Source organism: Notamacropus eugenii, chromosome 1 (genome assembly GCF_028372415.1).
Source record: "Notamacropus eugenii isolate mMacEug1 chromosome 1, mMacEug1.pri_v2, whole genome shotgun sequence".
In the NCBI taxonomy this organism is placed as follows: Eukaryota; Metazoa; Chordata; class Mammalia; order Diprotodontia; family Macropodidae; genus Notamacropus; species Notamacropus eugenii.
In genome coordinates, this window is record NC_092872.1 from 83,059,697 (window position 1) to 83,077,085 (window position 17,389).

Genomic DNA, 17,389 nt, shown 5'->3' on the forward strand with positions numbered 1-17,389 from the left:
TGTGCTCTATACATCACGCAAGAAGTACACAAAGCAGTCGACATTAAAGTTTATGAGTCTATTAATGCACGGCTTTGGGGGAATTAAAGTTTCATATTGATGATAAACCTTCCCTAATAAAATGTAGGAGAAACAGGAATAAATCTCCTGTTGCAAAGGACCTACACCATTTAAACAGTAGTATGCAAACAACGACCTCTTTCAAGATAGATGTATGTGACTAGGAAATAGAGATACATCTTGTCCAGTGGAAGGTACTTTGGCAAAGGGGTTGTTGTTTCCATGAAAATATCCAAGATAAAATGATGGATGTGTGCTATTGATTTCTTAGGACCATGGACAAGATGAAGCATAGCTGGGTTTGAACGAGCCCTCTGTGCAAATGAAAGCTGCTGAATATGCAGGTGGGATCCATGGAAAACTCAAGACATATTGGGGCTCATCCAACTTATAAAATAATGAGGTTTTGTTTTAATCTAGCCTTCTTTATCTGATTCCCTCCCCTCTCGGGTCCCTCACCCAGCTATTGGATTACCATATCTAGCACAGTTCCTTGTACATAATAGACACAATAAATTCTTGTTAAATTGATTTGAATCATAGGATTTGGATCTGGAAGGAATCTTAGAGATTGTTTTTATCTTTTAAAATTAATTAAATTTTTTTCTATTAATAAGAATTTATTTTCTCTCCCTCCCTCTTTAACCCCTCCCTCCCCTTTCCCCCATGGTAGGAAAAGTAAAGTAAATCCTCTTAAAACAAATACACATCCTATTGGTGAAGCTATGTAATACTTAAAAAATTATTTGGCAGAGGGGAAGTGTTACAGAAATGTAATGACTAATCTAGAGTCCTTTTATACATATTTTCACCAACATATATCAAATTTGCATCCATGAAATGATTCTGAAGAGTAAAGACATTCACCTCTTCATCTTGGTCTTTTTGTAAGGGATCTTGTGTTCTGAAAAGTCAGGATATTCAAATTCTGTAGGATGACACCCTTTATGAAACAATTTTGACATCCCAAGGTCTATATATTAGGTGTTAGATAGCTTGAGGATATGGGTATCGTGAGGATCAATATTTTATTTTTTGAAATTTTACTTATTTTTATTCAGGAAAATTACCCACTGAGTTTTTCAGTTTACATCAAAGACTAGAAAATAACAGTCATTAAAATTATGTGGACATTCTGATGAGAGAGATAGGACAGACATCTAAGAAGAAGATGTCAGTGTGAAAGATTATTAAGATCATGCACACTAGATATTATTCCCTTCCCTTAATAATTTCTTCCTGAGGTTAACTTTCATTTAAAATGGATAGATAGATGGCTGAAACTGTACTATGCAAATGACAGAAATAGAAATATATGCTAAAGATTTAGGAATTTTTGATGTACTGATGTAGATGCACACCCAGATGTGAGAACCAACAGTGATATTTGATTCTCATTATTTGAATGACTAACAAAAAACTAGGTCTTTCATGAAATGAACTGTAAAATCCTCTGTAAGAAGCAAATCCAAGCTTTTTGGTGTCCGTGGGTCGAGAAGTCGAGAAACTGTCACAGCTGCCTATGATTCAGTCCCCTGAGGCCTGCTCCAGCTGGTCTGTGCCAGTAACGCCCACACCAAACTGTGCTCTGTTCCCTGCCTGGTGCAAAGACCCTTCCCATCAACCAACCATGTTATCTTGGACTGGGGATTTGTTTCACTCTGTCATTTTGTGGGTTCTATAGCTCTAGAATTTGTTTAGTCATTTTTTATGGGTATTAGGAGGGTTTTTGGGGAGAACTCAGGGAAGTCCCTGCTTTAACTCTACCATCTTGGCTCTACTCACCCTCCCAAACAGAGAGGATCAATATTTTAAAAGCATTTATAAAATAGGGGGGTGGTCTAGAAATAAGACAAATTATAAACAATTCTTTTAGGCTCCAGGAAACCAGGGAATACCTCTATTAACGCATCACTCCATTCATTAAACAAGTATGCACTGAATACTTACATACGCAATCTCCATTCATTTGAATCTTGTTTCTTTATGTGTTCTTATGATTTTTACATGCTGTCCCTCTGTCTTCAGGATTAGATGCTAAATTTCTCCAGTACATTAGAAGGTCATATGTTTAGACCTAGAAGGGATGTCAGAGGTCATATAGTCAAGTCTATTCTGCTTACAGATGAATAAACAGAAGATCAAAGTGCAATCATGTAAAATATTTCAAGATAATTGATTTTAAAAGGGGTGGTGAAGATATGTTGGAAGCTCAGAGAATCAGGAAAGGGATCTTATATAGGAAGAGACATTTGAACTAAGCTCAAGCTCAAAGGAGATAAGAGATTCTAAGAGGCAAACTATTTAACCTCCATGGGCCTCAGTTTTCTCATCTGAAAAATGAGAGAGTTGGACTAGATGAGCTGTGGTTTCTTCCAGCTTCAACCTCTCATCCTAATAAAATCCAAGAGCACCTAAAGTCTTGCTGTCAATACTAAGCTGCCCTGGCCCACGTCCAGGTGATTGAATGCCCACTTGGGAGAGTAGCATTAGAAGGAAGGAAGATTTTTGGTGAAGCACTTTGTCTTTCCGTGAGCATTCTCTCTTATTGATCGCCTTGTTCAACAAAATGGCCCGTCAAGCACTAAAATCAAGTTAGTAGCGCCTACCTTTGCAAACAGAGGCTGTTTTAATTGAGATATTGGAAGAAATATTTCCTTAATTTCTGCCTAATAGAAAATCCTTATGCCTGATCAATTTGGGACAGTTTGAAGCAGTCACTGCTATTAATGAAGTTCATCTAAAGTTACCAGTGTTAAGAACAATCGATAAAAAATAGTTTTGGATTCTATAAATAACAGAAGTTCTCCAGTAGAACTGTCTAGGTCAGTTGCAGGCACAGCAGTCCTGACTCTTTCAGAACATAAGCACCCCATTAATAGCAGATGCTTTTCTTAACTATCAACTTGACTAGTTTTTAGTAGAATTGCTTCTCCTTCACAGCTGGTTTTAGCCCACTAATATTATTACAAATAATTATTATTCATGAATATTTAACAAAAGCTGATATGCATATAGTATTTTAACATTTGCCAAATGCTTTATCTCATTTTTCATTTGATCCTCTCAATAACTCTTCTGAAGTAGATTCTATAGGTATTATTATCCCCATATTATAGATGAGGAAATTGACACTTTTATGAATTGCCCTTGATTAAAAACAGCTAATAAGTATCACAGGCAGAATTCAAAAGCAGGCATCTCTTTTGATACCAAGTCCAGTTTTCTTTCCACTCTATAATATTGACTCAACATTGATTGGCAGTCATTTATATGCCCAAGTCTTACATATTCAGGATTTGGGGTGCAGGGAGAGAAAGTGTCATGGATCAGAGCTAGAAAGGGACCATAGTGATCATCAGGTTTAATCCTTTCATTTGACAGATGAGAAAACTGGGGCCTAGGGAACTTAAGTTCCAGGTCAGCAGAGAAGAAGGAGTAAGTTGGTGGCTATGAAGGAAATAGGTCTGATTCTCTTTCTTGAGGGTTTAGTCCAGCAGAGATGCAGAGCATAGGCATATATTAAAAAAAATATAAAAAATATTAAAAGTAATACAATCCAAGATGGTGGAGTAAAAGCATGGATTTGCTAGAGCTCTCCCCTGAAACCCAGTCAAAAACTAGTAAAAAATGACTCTAAACAAATTCTGGAGCTGCAGAACCCACAGAATGACAGTGTGAAGCAAATCTTCAGTCCAAGACAGCCTGAAAGGTTGACAGGAAGCATCAATCACACAGTGCTGGGAGCAGAGTGCAGTCCAGTGTGAGCAGCACCAGCACAGATAGGATGTGAGCAGGCCTAGGGTGGGGGGACTGAATCTCTGGCACCTGTAGCAGTTTTTAGACTTCATGACCCCAAAACATGGAGGACAAATTGGAAGGTGAATGGAAAAAACCTGTTTGACCTGTGTGAGAGAATAGAGTGGTCTTGCCCCAACTCAAAGGTGAGGGAGGGGTAGAGGAGCCTGCAGCAGCCACAGAAGCAGCAGGGACAGGGGTAGCAGCTGTTTATGGAGCTCTAGGCCCACAGATTGTGGGGGCATTGAGCGTCTAACAGTATACCCTTCCACCCCCACTGGAAGCAGAGAACTACCTTGACAGAGATCTCAAAAATCAAGTAAATGGCTAGGGAAATGAGCAAAAAACAGAAAAAGAATCAGATTATAGAATCTTACTTTGGTGACAAGGAAGACCAAAATATACAAACAGAAGAAGAGAGCAAAGTCAGAGCTCTTACATCCAAAGCCTCCAAGAAAAATGTGAATTGGTCTCAGACCATGGAAGAGCTCAGAAAAGCTTTTGAAAATCAAGTAAGAGAAGTAGAGGAAAAATTGGGAAGACAAATGAGAGTAATGCAAGAAAATCATGAAAAAGGAGTCAACTGCTTGCTAAAGGGGACCCAAAAAATGCTGAAGAAAATTACACCTTAAAAATAGACTAACCCAAATGGCAAAAGAGATCCAAGAAGTCAATGAGGAGAAGAATGCCTTCAAAAAGCGGAATTAGCCAGATGGAAAAGGAGATCCAAAAACTCACTAAAGAAAATAATTCCTTAAAGATTAGAATGGAACAGATGGAAGCTAATGACTTAATAAAAAATCAAGAAATTATAAAAGAAAACCAAAGGAATGAAAAAAAAATAGCAGACATGTGAAATATCTCATTGGTAAAACAACTGACCTGGAAAATACATCCAAGAGAGATAATAATAAAAAAAAGAGCCTAGACATCACCTTTCAAGAAATTATCAAGGAAAACTGCCCTGATATTCTAGAACCAGAGGGTGGAATAAACATTGAAGGAATTCACCAATTGCCTCCTGAAAGAGATATGAAAAGAAAAACTTCTAGGAATATTGTAGCCAAATTCCAGAGTTCCCAGATCAAGGAGAAAATAATGCAAGCAGCCAGAAAGAAACAATCTAAATTTTGTGGAAACAATCTGGATAACACAAGATCTAGAAGCTGCTACATTAAGGGATTGAAGCTCTTGGAATATGATATTCCATAGGTCAAAGGAGATAGGATTAAACCAAAAATCACCTACCCAGCAAAACTGAGCATTATACTTCAAGGGAATCGATGGTCATTTAATGAAATAGATTTTCAAGCATTCTTGATGAAAAGACCAGAGCTGAATAGAAAATTTGACTTTCAAACACAAGAATCAAGAGAAGCATGAAAAGGTAAACAGGAAAGAGAAATCATAAGGGATTTACTAAAGTTGAACTGTTTATATTCCTACATGGAAAGATCATATTTGTAACTCTTGAGACTTTTCTCAGTATTAGGGTAGTTGGAGGAATTATAGACAGAGGGCACAGGGTGAAGTGAATATGAAGGAATGTTATCTAAAAAAATAGAATTAAGAGGTGAGAGAGGAATATATTGGGAGAAGAAGAAAGGGAGAAATAAAATGGGGCAAATTATCTCACATAAAAGAGGCAAGAAAAGCTTTTTGAATGGAAAGGAAGAGGGGGGAGGTGAGAGGGAAAGAGTGAACCTTACTCTCATCACATTTGAGTTAAGGAGGAAATAACATGCACTCTCAATTTGGTAGGAAAATCTATCTCATACTACAGGAAAGTAGGGGGGAAGGGAATAAGCAGGGGTGTGGGGGAATGATAGAAGGGAGGCCAAATGGGAGGAGGGAGTAATTAGAAGTAAACACTTTTGAGGAGGAACATGATCAAAAGAGAGAATAGAGGACAGGATGGGGGAAAATATAGTTAGTCTTTCATAACATGACTGTTATAGAAGTGTTTTGCATGACTACACATGTTTAATCTATATCGAATTGCTTGCCTTCTCAGTGGGGGTGGGTGAGGAGAGAGGAAGGGAGAGAAGTTGGAACCCAAAATTTTAAAAATGAATGTTAAAAATTGTTTTTACATGCAACTGGGAAATCATATATATGGGCAATGGGGTATAAAAATCTATTTTGCCCTACAAGAAAACAGAGGGGATGGGAATAAGAGAAGGGAGGGATGTGATAGAAGGGAGGGCAGATTGGGGGAAGGGGTAATCAGAATACATGCTGTCTTGGGGGAGGGAGAGGGAAGAGATGGGGAGAAAATTTGGAACTCAAAATCTTGTGAAAGCAAATGTTGTAAACTAAAAATAAATTAATTAATTTTTTAAAAAAATAATACAATCTTAAGAGCAAGTGTAAATGCATTCAATATAAACCCAAATATTTAAGGAAATTTGGAACAAAAGAGATCAAAGAGGAGTATGGCTAAATCAGAGAGGTTCATCTATTTTCTTTAGAATCTATTCCACTTAATTATATCTGTATGGTTTTGAGAAGAATGCTGCTCCAAGTATGGCACTGATAAGTTTGGGGACTCAGAGAGGGGAAGTCTTATAGGGCGACAGTGAGATGTTACATAAGGAGTCCTAGCCTGGGTAGAAACCATGTGTCACTACCCAGCTTTGTGACCTTGTGCAAGTCACATACTGTCTCTGCTTACTTATCTAAAGCTGTCATAATAATAACTTCCTTGCTGCCTTCACAGGGCTTTTGTATTACTGGTAGTAATAACAGAAGCAATAATAATTGACAATGACATTAAACACACATTAATGTTAATTAATTTTGATAATACTTTAATATTAATTATTAATTAAATTGTAATAATTGATGATAGCTAACATTTATGTAGCACTTCAGGGCATGCCAAATGCTTTAGAAATTGCCTCATTTGATTCTCACCAGAGCTCTATGAGACTGATGGTGCTGTTATCCCCATTTTACAGATGAAGAAATGGAAGCCAGAAGGGATTACATGACTTCCCCAGAGTTTCACACTTCGGAAGTCAGGCAGAATTTGAACTCATCTTGAGTCCAGTTCCAGCATTCTATCCACTGTGTCACCTGGGTGCTTCTATTTTGGGGATAAAATGAGAACTGAGATACCTTTGTTGTAGTCACAGATTTACTACTGACTTTTTAGGTCTTGTATCAGTCAACAAGCATTTATTAAGCACTTACTATGTGCTAATCACTGGGTTAGGATACAAAAAAAGACAAAAGTCTCTACTTTCAAGGATTTCACAGTCTAATAGGTTAATTCTTTTCATCTTTTCTGGGTTCTAGGTTCTCTATCTGTAAATTAGAAATGGGACAATAATTTACCTTCTCACTAGAAAGGTAACTGGATCAGGAGCCAGAGGAACTATTTTCAGATTCTAGTTTGCCGCTTTCTGCTTCATCATCTTGGGCAAGTAACCTTTTCATGGGCCTCAGTTTCCTTATTTCTAAAATAAAGGAGATTGAACTGAATAGCCTTGGAAGTACTTTCCAGCCCCAAATCTATGAGATGATGAGCCAGTGATCCTATGCTGTGCAGAATGAGAATAGGAGGGAAAATATATGAGCTTTTCAGGAGCAAAAAGTATCAACAAAAATACAGCTTCATTTTATGGATTACCATGGGAAAGAATCCATTGCTTAGTGGCCAATTTGCTCAAAACCAAATAGTGGTGATATTTGGTGGAATGAAAAGTAGCATGGCCTAGTGGATGGAAAGCTGACTTCAGAGTTAGGATGACATCAGTTCACATCTTGCTAGTAACACATACTGGCTGATTGACCCGGGGGAAGTCATTTAATATCTCATTTTCCTATTATTGCTCAGTCATTTGGTTGTGTCTGACTCTTCCTGACCCCAGAGACCATAGTAAGCCAATACTGCCTAAGGGGTTTTCTTGGCAGAGATACTGGAGTAGTTTGCCATTTCTTCTCCAGTGTATTAAGACAAATAGAGGTTAAGTGACTTGTTCAGGGTCACACAACTAGTAGGTATCTGAGGTCAGATTTGAACTCAGGTCTTCCTGACTCTGGGCCCAGTGTTCTATCCACTGAATTGCCTAGCTGCCTCCTCAATTCCCTAGGTGACCCTCTAAAGCTCTAAGTTGTAAAGAAGATACTGATTTGTGTTGGTAAAGGTAGTTTTCTCATCATGAGGTCCTTATACCAATGTAATTACAGGTCTAGCTCCATCCCATAGGGCAGTGGAGAGGTACCTGAAGGTATATATGGGTTGTGATATATAAGAGATAAGGAAGTTTTAAAAATAATTGGAGTAAAGGAATAATTGGAGTAGGATTGATAAATATGAGGAGCTAGTAATGTTGTGAGAGAGGGATAACAGATGCCACTCTACTAGATTCTTTGCAATGTCAGTAGAATGAGGAAGACTCACTGAAACTTGGTTGGACCATAGTGATAAAGTCATGTGAGGAAAGGGGCAATAATTGTTCATGATGGGCAAATATGGACAGGCTACATAATCATCACTAGAGGAAACAGCTCAATAATGAGATCTCATAGATACTTGGATATGGAAAATATATGGAGCAAATTCTCTTTGGCCAGAAGACATGGGGTTTAATTCCCATAATCTGTGAACTCTTTGAGAACAGAGGCTATCTTTTGCCTGGCTTTGTATGCCCAGTGCTTAGAACAGTGCCTGGAACATAGTAGGGACTTGATGAATGCTATTTGACTGACTACTTAGGATATTTACTTAGTGGATGATCTTGGGGAAGTTATTTAACTTCTCATTGGCCTTATTTTCCTACACCCTCAAAAGGTTCTAGGAGATTGTATTTGATGACTTCTAGACCTTCTGGCTCCCAATTTATGATCCTATGATATATAGTAGGCTATAGGAGAGGAGATAGGTTGGTTTGATGGAAAGAATGCTAAAGATGAAATTTCCAAGAGAAATAACAATATTGTCTTAACATGCAGGACTGCAGACTTGGTCCCTTCCTTCCTTTGGGGGGCTGTGCTCTGGGAATTTCATTTTGTTTCCTCCCATCATAATTTGGGAGTATGGAGAAATGGTACTAGAGGGAGCACAGAAAGCTTCATCATAGACATTCCCAAGCTGTTGGGGGTGGAAAGACTCCCAGGAACCTTCTACTTCAACCCTCTCATTTTGCAGATATAGAAAGTGAGGTCCCGAGGATAGAGGTGACTGTTTCAAGGGCATTTAATTAATAGGCAGCTGAGCCAGAGTTCTTGCCACAAGCTATTCCACATTGTCAACTGCAGATGTGAATGTAACTAGAGTCTAGTATTGGCCCCCAAACGCCCGAAGGTGGGCATTTTGTCTTGTATTCTCAGCCTGCTGATCTGTCTAGCAATGGTTAATTTTCCCTATTTCTCTCTGCAGCAGACTTCCCTTTTAGATCTCCTCCTTGCCTGCAACAGTGTCTCTAAGTGTACTACCAATTTAAGTGTGGACAGTTCATAGGCACATCATAAATGGGGCTGTTTACAATTTAAAGAGTTTTTGGTTGAGTACCTGCCAAATTTCTTTCACAGACTGGAGGGTACTGCAAAGACAGACTTTGGTCTGGGAAAAACCTATTTAAAGAAAATAAGATGTGAGACAGGGGATCATTTAGAGCTGAAAAACAAAACATATCAAAATATCTCCATTTCACTGGAGTCATGGTCTTAATTGGGACTGGGTTCAGGTTTTTTGGTGGTTGTTTAGTCATTTTTGGACACTTCTGTGACTCCATTGGGGATTTTCTTTGTCAAAAATACTGGAGTGATTTGCTGTTTCCTTCTCCAGGTCATTTTAAAGATGAGGAAATGGAGGCAAATAGGGTTAAATGTCTTGCACAGTGTCACACAGCTAGTGTCTGAGGTCAGATTTCAATTCATGAAGATGAGTCTACCTGACTCCAGGTCAGGCTCTCTATCTGCTTTATCACCTAGCTGGCCCTAGACCTGGTAGGGTCTAACCTGGTAGGACTTGAAGGGCTCTGAGAATAAGGAGATTTTTATCTATTTTACATGTTGCAGCCTCATGTCCAAACTACTTGGAGTGTTGTGATTTGTTATTCATCCTTCATTTTCAAAGAGGACCGATGATATCAGTAGAGTGATGTCTTGACTTGCAAGCAAATTGGATTTAAGTGAGGCAGGGCTGTGCACAGTCTCACTTTCTCCTTCACAGTCATCTGAGTCCAGTGACAACACTGGTCAGAATGCCTGGTCAAACTACTTGGGATAGGAAAAATGACATGTAGAAGGGAGAAGTATGAAGGGCATTTTATTTTGCCTTTCACAAATGCATACATTTTTAACATTAGAAAATTCTGTTTTCCATGGCACATGGATGTTTATTTTGTAATAAGTCAAGTTGTGCATATTACAATGAAGGGTTCCAAGCCTCCTTTAGAAAAAAAGAAATGGTCAGTGAGGCTGAATCCTCTAACATCCAGGATTAGATAATGAGCTCCTTGAATGAAGGGACAAAAAAGGCAAAAAAAGATAGTCCTGCACATTGCCACTCAGCGCAGTGCCTGGCACACAGGCGTTTAATAAATATCTATTGACTGACATTGGCGTAGGATTACAGATTGGCAACTGGAAGGAACAGCTTTTCATTTTTATATATAAAGAAACCGGCCCAAAGTAGTTTGATGGTCTGCTAACCATCACATAGGTAAAGCTGGAACTCAACCCTGTGCTTATGACAATAAATTCATCAGGTACCAGGTACAAACAAATGCACCATCCCCACCCATGTGTCACAGTGCCTAAAATGTCATTGTTCTTACTTTTGGGTTAAATACTTTCCTCTCTAGGCTTCTCTTATAAAATGTGAATATATCTGAATGACTAATACAGTGGCTCACTAAAAATGAATAAATTAGCCTGCTACATTCCTCCTGTCCAGAGAAATGAATTGGTACGAGTGCATACATGATCAGTTCGATCTACAAACGATCATTCAGTGCAAGGTAGGGCATAAGAAAAGCTGATCTTGAAGTAAGAAACTTGATTTCGAATCCTACTTCTGACACTTCCTGGCTGTGTCAATCATTCGAAGCAATTCTGTAAGACGATAAGTTATAGAAAGGTTGCTGACCTGCAGCAGTGGAGAGACTTTCTACCATGTGTGTTCCTATATCAATGAAACTATAGGTCTAAACCAAAATCAAGCCAACAAGCAGGCAAACAATGCATGAGGTTCTGCGCTGGGAGATGAGGAGAAAAAGGAAAAAAATTGTCTCTGTCTTCTAGTAGCTGAATCCTACTTCAGACATATAGCTGTATGACCTTGGGACTTAACCTTTGGGAGACTCATTTTTTCTCTCCTTGAAATCAGAGACTGTCTTTTACCTCTTTTTGTATCACCACATGGTGTGTTAGCATATAGTACCTGACAATTACTAACACGTAGTAGGTGCTTAATAAATGTTTATTGATTGAATGGCCTGTAAAATGAAGAGGTTGGACTCCTTGACCTCTAATGACCCTTCTAGGTCTAAATTTATGATCTTGCTGGGCCAAGCTACGAGGGAGGAGTCCTAGTGGGAAATAATAGGGCAGATAGTTGGCGGCACAGTAGATACTGTGCTGGGCCAGAAGTCAGGCAGAATCATCTTCCTGAGTTCAAATCTGACCTCAGACACTTACTAACTGTGTGACACTGGGCAAGTCACTTAACTCCCATTTGGCTCAGTTTCCTTATCTGTAAAATGATATGGAGAAGGAAATGGCAAACCACTTCAATATCTTTTCCCAGAAAATGCCAAATGGGGCCACGAAGAACAAGACATGACTGAAACAACTGAACAGCAGGAAATAAAGAACACAGAATAGAAACTGGAGGTGGGATTTGTTGAAGGCCTGATCATCTTTCCTTAAGAATGGTCCTTTTTACTGCTTACAGAGGTCGGATGGATAAATTTGGGTTCTGAGGCCTTACATGAAAACCGTTGCTTAGTAGTACCATGGAACCAGACCAGACAGAGTTGCCCTTTACCTGACTGAAACTGTAACATTTTCAGGAACCTAGTGTTGATGGGGGAGAGAGATTTGTGAAAAGTGCTTAGCACAGGGTGTGCTACATAGTAGATGCTATTAATGCATATTTCTGTTGTTACCACTGTGGTTGTTATGGAAGAAACTATTTGCTACATTTAACAGTGTCTTTCACACAGTAGGTGCTTAATACGTGTCTGCAGATTTCAATTTTAAGTTTTTACAAATCAGCTCAGCCACATTATTGTTGTGTTACTTTGAGGGAGTCCCTTCATCTCTCTGGGCCTCAGTTTCCTCAAATGTAAAAGGAGAAGGTTAGATTCAGTGACCTCGATGGTCTCCTCTACCTTTAGAAGAGTGATTCTATATTCCCTCTCCACTCATCCCTATAGATGTGGTTGGCTCTCAGGTGCTGCAGCTGAGCTGGTAGGATGTGAAGGGGGCTGCTGAGAGCTTCAGACTTGGAATGAGCTTTTGGCCACTCCTCTGAGCTTGTTTCACTTTGACGTTGACAGGATGGTCTGAGGTCTCCCAAATGTCATCTTACAGTAATGAGGTTTTGCTGTCTCTGTAATGTTTGCAGAAGTTGGGGAGAAAATATTAAAGTATCATTTTAATTTTGAAAAGCAGGCACTGGCTCCCCGGGGAAACAGCTGCATGTGCTCTACCTTTATGAGGTATTTTATTGCACACAACTGCTTATCAGGATATTTAAACAGTTCCTCGGGCGCACCTAATAGCGCCCTTGTAGTCATTCCAAACCACTAATGGGTGCTAAGTTTTCTAAACACCTCTTTACTTGATAGATTTAGCCATCCTGCAGGACCTATTCTGATTAAATAATACATGTTTTTCCAATGTTTTAAATACAGTACATCAGCCTGGGGAGGAGTTTCCAGGTCCCAAGATGTTACATTTTGAGTTAGGTTCATTTCTACATGTTGATTCAAAGGAAAAGGGACAGGAGACAATTTGTGAGTTGATATGATTTCGTACAATGGGAAGAGAACTAGTTTTGGAGTCTGAAAACTTGAGTTCAAATCCTACCTCAGACACTTACTAACAGTGTGACCCTGGGCAAGTCACTGAACCTTCTTCGGCCTCACCTTACTCATCTGTAAAATGAGGAGGATGGATTTAATGGTCCCAAAGATTTCTTCTAGTTCTGCATATGGCTGTATGATTTATTGGTCCAACTTCATCACGCTTTCCCACTAATTCTTTGTATCCCTTTCCTTAATTCGAAGTCTAGGGTTCTTACTCTGAAGTGATGAAGTCAAGCCTGATTCCACATTGAGTAATGTGATGATCTGATGGCATATCTGTCAGCTGACTGCTTGTTCTCTCCTTGGTCAGAGTCACACCTAGGGCAGGGTTGTCAGGCCACTGCCTCAGGGTGCAAATGAATAAATTAATGAATGAATTAAAAGACATGTATTAAGCCCTTATTATGTGCCAAGCACTGAGTTAAGCCCTAGGGATACAAAAAGAAAGTCAGATCATCTCTGTTCTTAAGGAACTCACTTTAATTGAAGTTAATGAACAAAAGAAGTTACAGTTGTAGAGTGAAGTGAAAAGGCTGGAAGCCCTGAAGGGTACCACAGTGGGGTGTGTGCCAAGGTCCAGAGAGTCTTAGATTACATGGTCACAACTGGTTAAATTACAGTGCTGAGGGACTATGAGCATAAAGGCAGCACAGATGGCATGGCCTAGAAATTTCCTAATAGCTCATTCGAGGGTATACTTCTCCCCACTGTATTTCCTCCCTTGCCCTGCCCCCTAAATTTTCTTTCCTAGGTGTCTTATCGTAGGTACAGAAATAACTACTTGAGATTTAAGCCCTTTTGGCTCATAGCTATGCGATCCAGATCAAATCCTTTAACCTCTCTGAAACTGAGTTTTCCTTCATCTTTAAAATTAGAATAATTATGCTTCCCTCCTATGGTCACTGTGAGGCAAGTTCTTTATAAACCCTAAAGCATCGTATAAATGCAAGTTGTTATCATTACAGAAACTGTCTAGTCCAACACATCCCCAAACTGAAATCTATTCTGTAGTATTTCCCAATAGTGGTCATTCACTTGAAGACTTCCAGTGAGAAAGGAAATCACAGTTCTCTGAGGAAACCCCACTGGACTCCTCTTTTGGACGGTTTCATGGACAGGAATGTTTTCTTTATATAATGACTCTATGGAAACTCTTCAGGGCAGAGTTTGCTTTTATTTTTTCTTCTTTAAAGCCTTAGCACTTAGCACGTTCCCTGGCACATAGTAAGCACTAAATACATGCTTGTTGATAGGCTGTGACTTCAATCCATTGGTCCTCTAAGTCTGAGTGGAAGAATCTTAATACCTTTCCCACTTGAGAGCTCTTTGTAGTTTTGAAAATATGATTATTGCTGTTACTAATAACAGTTAATATTTATATAGAGTTTATTATGTGCCAGGCACTGTGCTAAACACTTTATGATTGTCATCTCTTTTGAACCTCACAACAGCCTTGGGAGGCAGGTGGTATTATTATCTCCATTTTACAGATGAGGAAACTGAGGCAGGCAGTAGTTAAGTGATCCAGAGTCACATAGCTAATAAGTGTCTGAGGTAGGGTTTGCACTAGGGTCTTCTTAATTCCAAGTCCTGTACTTAATCCACTATACCACCTAATTGCTTGCTAAAAGTGAATAATCTCTTTAGATTCTTTCTAGCTTCAAGGTCAGGAAGCTGGAGCTGGAGGGCTACCCTGCAGGCCAGTGTCTTGGGTGGGAGTGGGGTTTTGAACTATTTCCCAGTACACGTACACCGATGCTGTCTTTAGGATCAGACTTCTCAACCTGCTTGTTTTCTGTATGCTTCCTGATGACTATGTGTCTTGTTGCAAGCAAGGGAATGGTTATGATCTCTAAATGAAATGGAGTCTTGAAAGCTACTAACAGTAAATTCCAGTCCAGTCAGTTCAATTACAAAAGATGCCATTTAGAAGGAAAATTTCAAAACTCTTAGTACAGGAAGAATCTTCACTCAGTTCAGAGGCAATTACTGCAGCTGACAAATGGATATCAATTCCTATCCAGACAAGAGCATGTTAATCAGCATAGTAGTGGGTTTATAATGGAAGGTTGGAGTGGTGGGCGGCTGGGGACAAAGAATGGAAATGGCTCCTCTGATAGTGCAGATGAGGTGAAGGAGAGAACAGTCCTGTAGACTTGTAGAATGTGTGTACTACACTTTCATAATCTTCTAAACAATGGAGAAATCCTGAGATCTTTTCATAGCATCATAGATGTATAGCTGGAAAAAAATCTTATAAGTCATCTAGTCAAACCCCTTCATTTTATAAATGAGGAAACTGAATCCCAGGCCTCACCTAAGGTCATACAGGTAATGAGTACCACAGGCTGAATTTGAAACAAGGTCTTTTGACTTCTCAGTCAGTGCTCCTTCTACTGTGCCACACTGAGTGTGGTTAGGCAGGCAGATCTTGGCAAAATGGATATCTGTGTATTCTGTGTGCCCAAGGTGTTAGAGAAATGCTTAATGGTGGGACTTGGTAGGACATAATCAGAGACAGTATAAGGGGGCAAGGGACTTAAGAGTAAAGGATGATGTAGAGTTCAAGTAGGGAAGGAAAGAGAGTTTAATCAGTGCAGGGATGATGGAATGGAAAGAACTGTGTAGTGAAGGGGATGGTAGAATTCATGAGAATGAAAACAAGTTTTTGATATTTCAGATATTTCAAAGAGCATAGTGTAAGGGGTGGCCAGATCTTGATTCAGTGATAGGGAAATCAGGTTATGGAGGATGAGAATAAAGTATTAGGCAGTGGGTGACTGGTAGTGGGGTTTGTACACTAAGTGTTGGGGTTTAGAATCACTGGCATGGGATTAGTATAATGAGATGGGAATATACTAAGCATTAAGGAATGAGTTCAGGCAGATTATCAGTGACTGGAGAGAAGTCCCCTGAGGAAGGTAGGTGATTAGATCGTTCAGATCCCTCCCTTGATGTCCAACCTTGTGGCAGGCTACAATGTTGAGTCTTGTGAGGATAAGGAAGCCCATCACACAACATGCAGGCACAAAATATGGGATGGGTTTTGGAGGTAGGCCGACAAGAGGCAAAAACTAGTAATTTGAGGTAAATCTTGTGTGTGAATGGCCTCTGAAACATTGGAGAAATCCCTGGTGTGAAGGAAGAAGTGAGGGGCCCGAAGATTGGATCCAGGGTTTAAGTAGGTCATCCTGAAAAGAGTCAGGGATAAGGAAGCCATAGGCAGGTGGACTGGATCAATACAATGAGCCAAGACACAGGTAGGCTGGCTGAATCAATGTCTCCCCAGGAAGGCCCAGAGATGAAGACAGGGATTACAGGTGGACTAACATTGAATATAGGCAAATCAGCAGTCCCTGAGAAGTCACAGAGGAGAAAGATCATTTCCAGCTGTAGCCCTGTCATAGTTCAATAATCAGCAAATATTCTCTGTGTGACAAATATATTGTAAACAATCAATCAAAAGTATTCATTAAGAAACTGCTATATGCTCAAGGTCCAAAGATAAGTAAGAAAGTACCTGCCCTTGAAGACCTTCTAGTCTAGTCAGGGCAGACAGTGTGTATAGTATATAGGAAGTTACAGAACAAACGTAAAGTGATTTTGGAGAGGAAGCTCAAGAAGCCAGGCTTTAGCATGAAAGACATATCACTTGAACTGAGACTTCAAACAAACAAACAAAGACCAAATTAAGGATTTAAAGAGGTACAGGTGATGAGGAATGCATTGCAAAACAGATAATAAGCACAAATTCAGTTTTTTTAATAGGAATTTCTTTATAGGAACAGTTCAAGTTCCTCTTTTATTAAATGTCAGTCTTTTTCATTAATGAATAGGTTCAAGTTTATAGGGAATATCACCCTGAGTCACCCTTTGAGCTTCTTTTCTCTACATTATTATTCTGTTCCATCCTCTGGTATCTGGGGGATAGATATTAGTCCTGAGTTATTTGTATTTCCTTTCCTTTTTATCTCAAAGTATTTCTCCTGGTCAGCAGCTAGGTGGCAAAATGGATAGAGTGCTGAATCTGGAGTCTAGAAGACTCCTTTTCCTGAGTTCAGATGTGACCTCTGATGCTTATTAGCTGTATGGTACTGGGCAAGTCACTTAACCCTGTTTACCTGTTTCCTTACCTGTTAAATGAGTTGTAGAAAGAAATGACAAACCTCTCCACTACCCTAATCAATAAAACTCTAAATGGGGTCACAAGGAGTTGAACATAACTGACATGACTAAACGACAGCACTTCTTCTGGTCACTTGCAGTTATTTGTTGTTTGTTACTAGAAATGTTAAATTTCACTACCATATGTTTTAGAGCTGTAGCATAAGATCACTCAAGAAAAAACTGTGAATTTGTTCAATTGACACCTTGTTTTCTGTGTTTAGAGATTCTGGGTAACTTTATTGCACTATTTCTTGAATCATGGTGTAGGTCTTTTTGACTTGTCATGTTCTGCTAAGAGATCTATAATCCTTAAGTTGTAT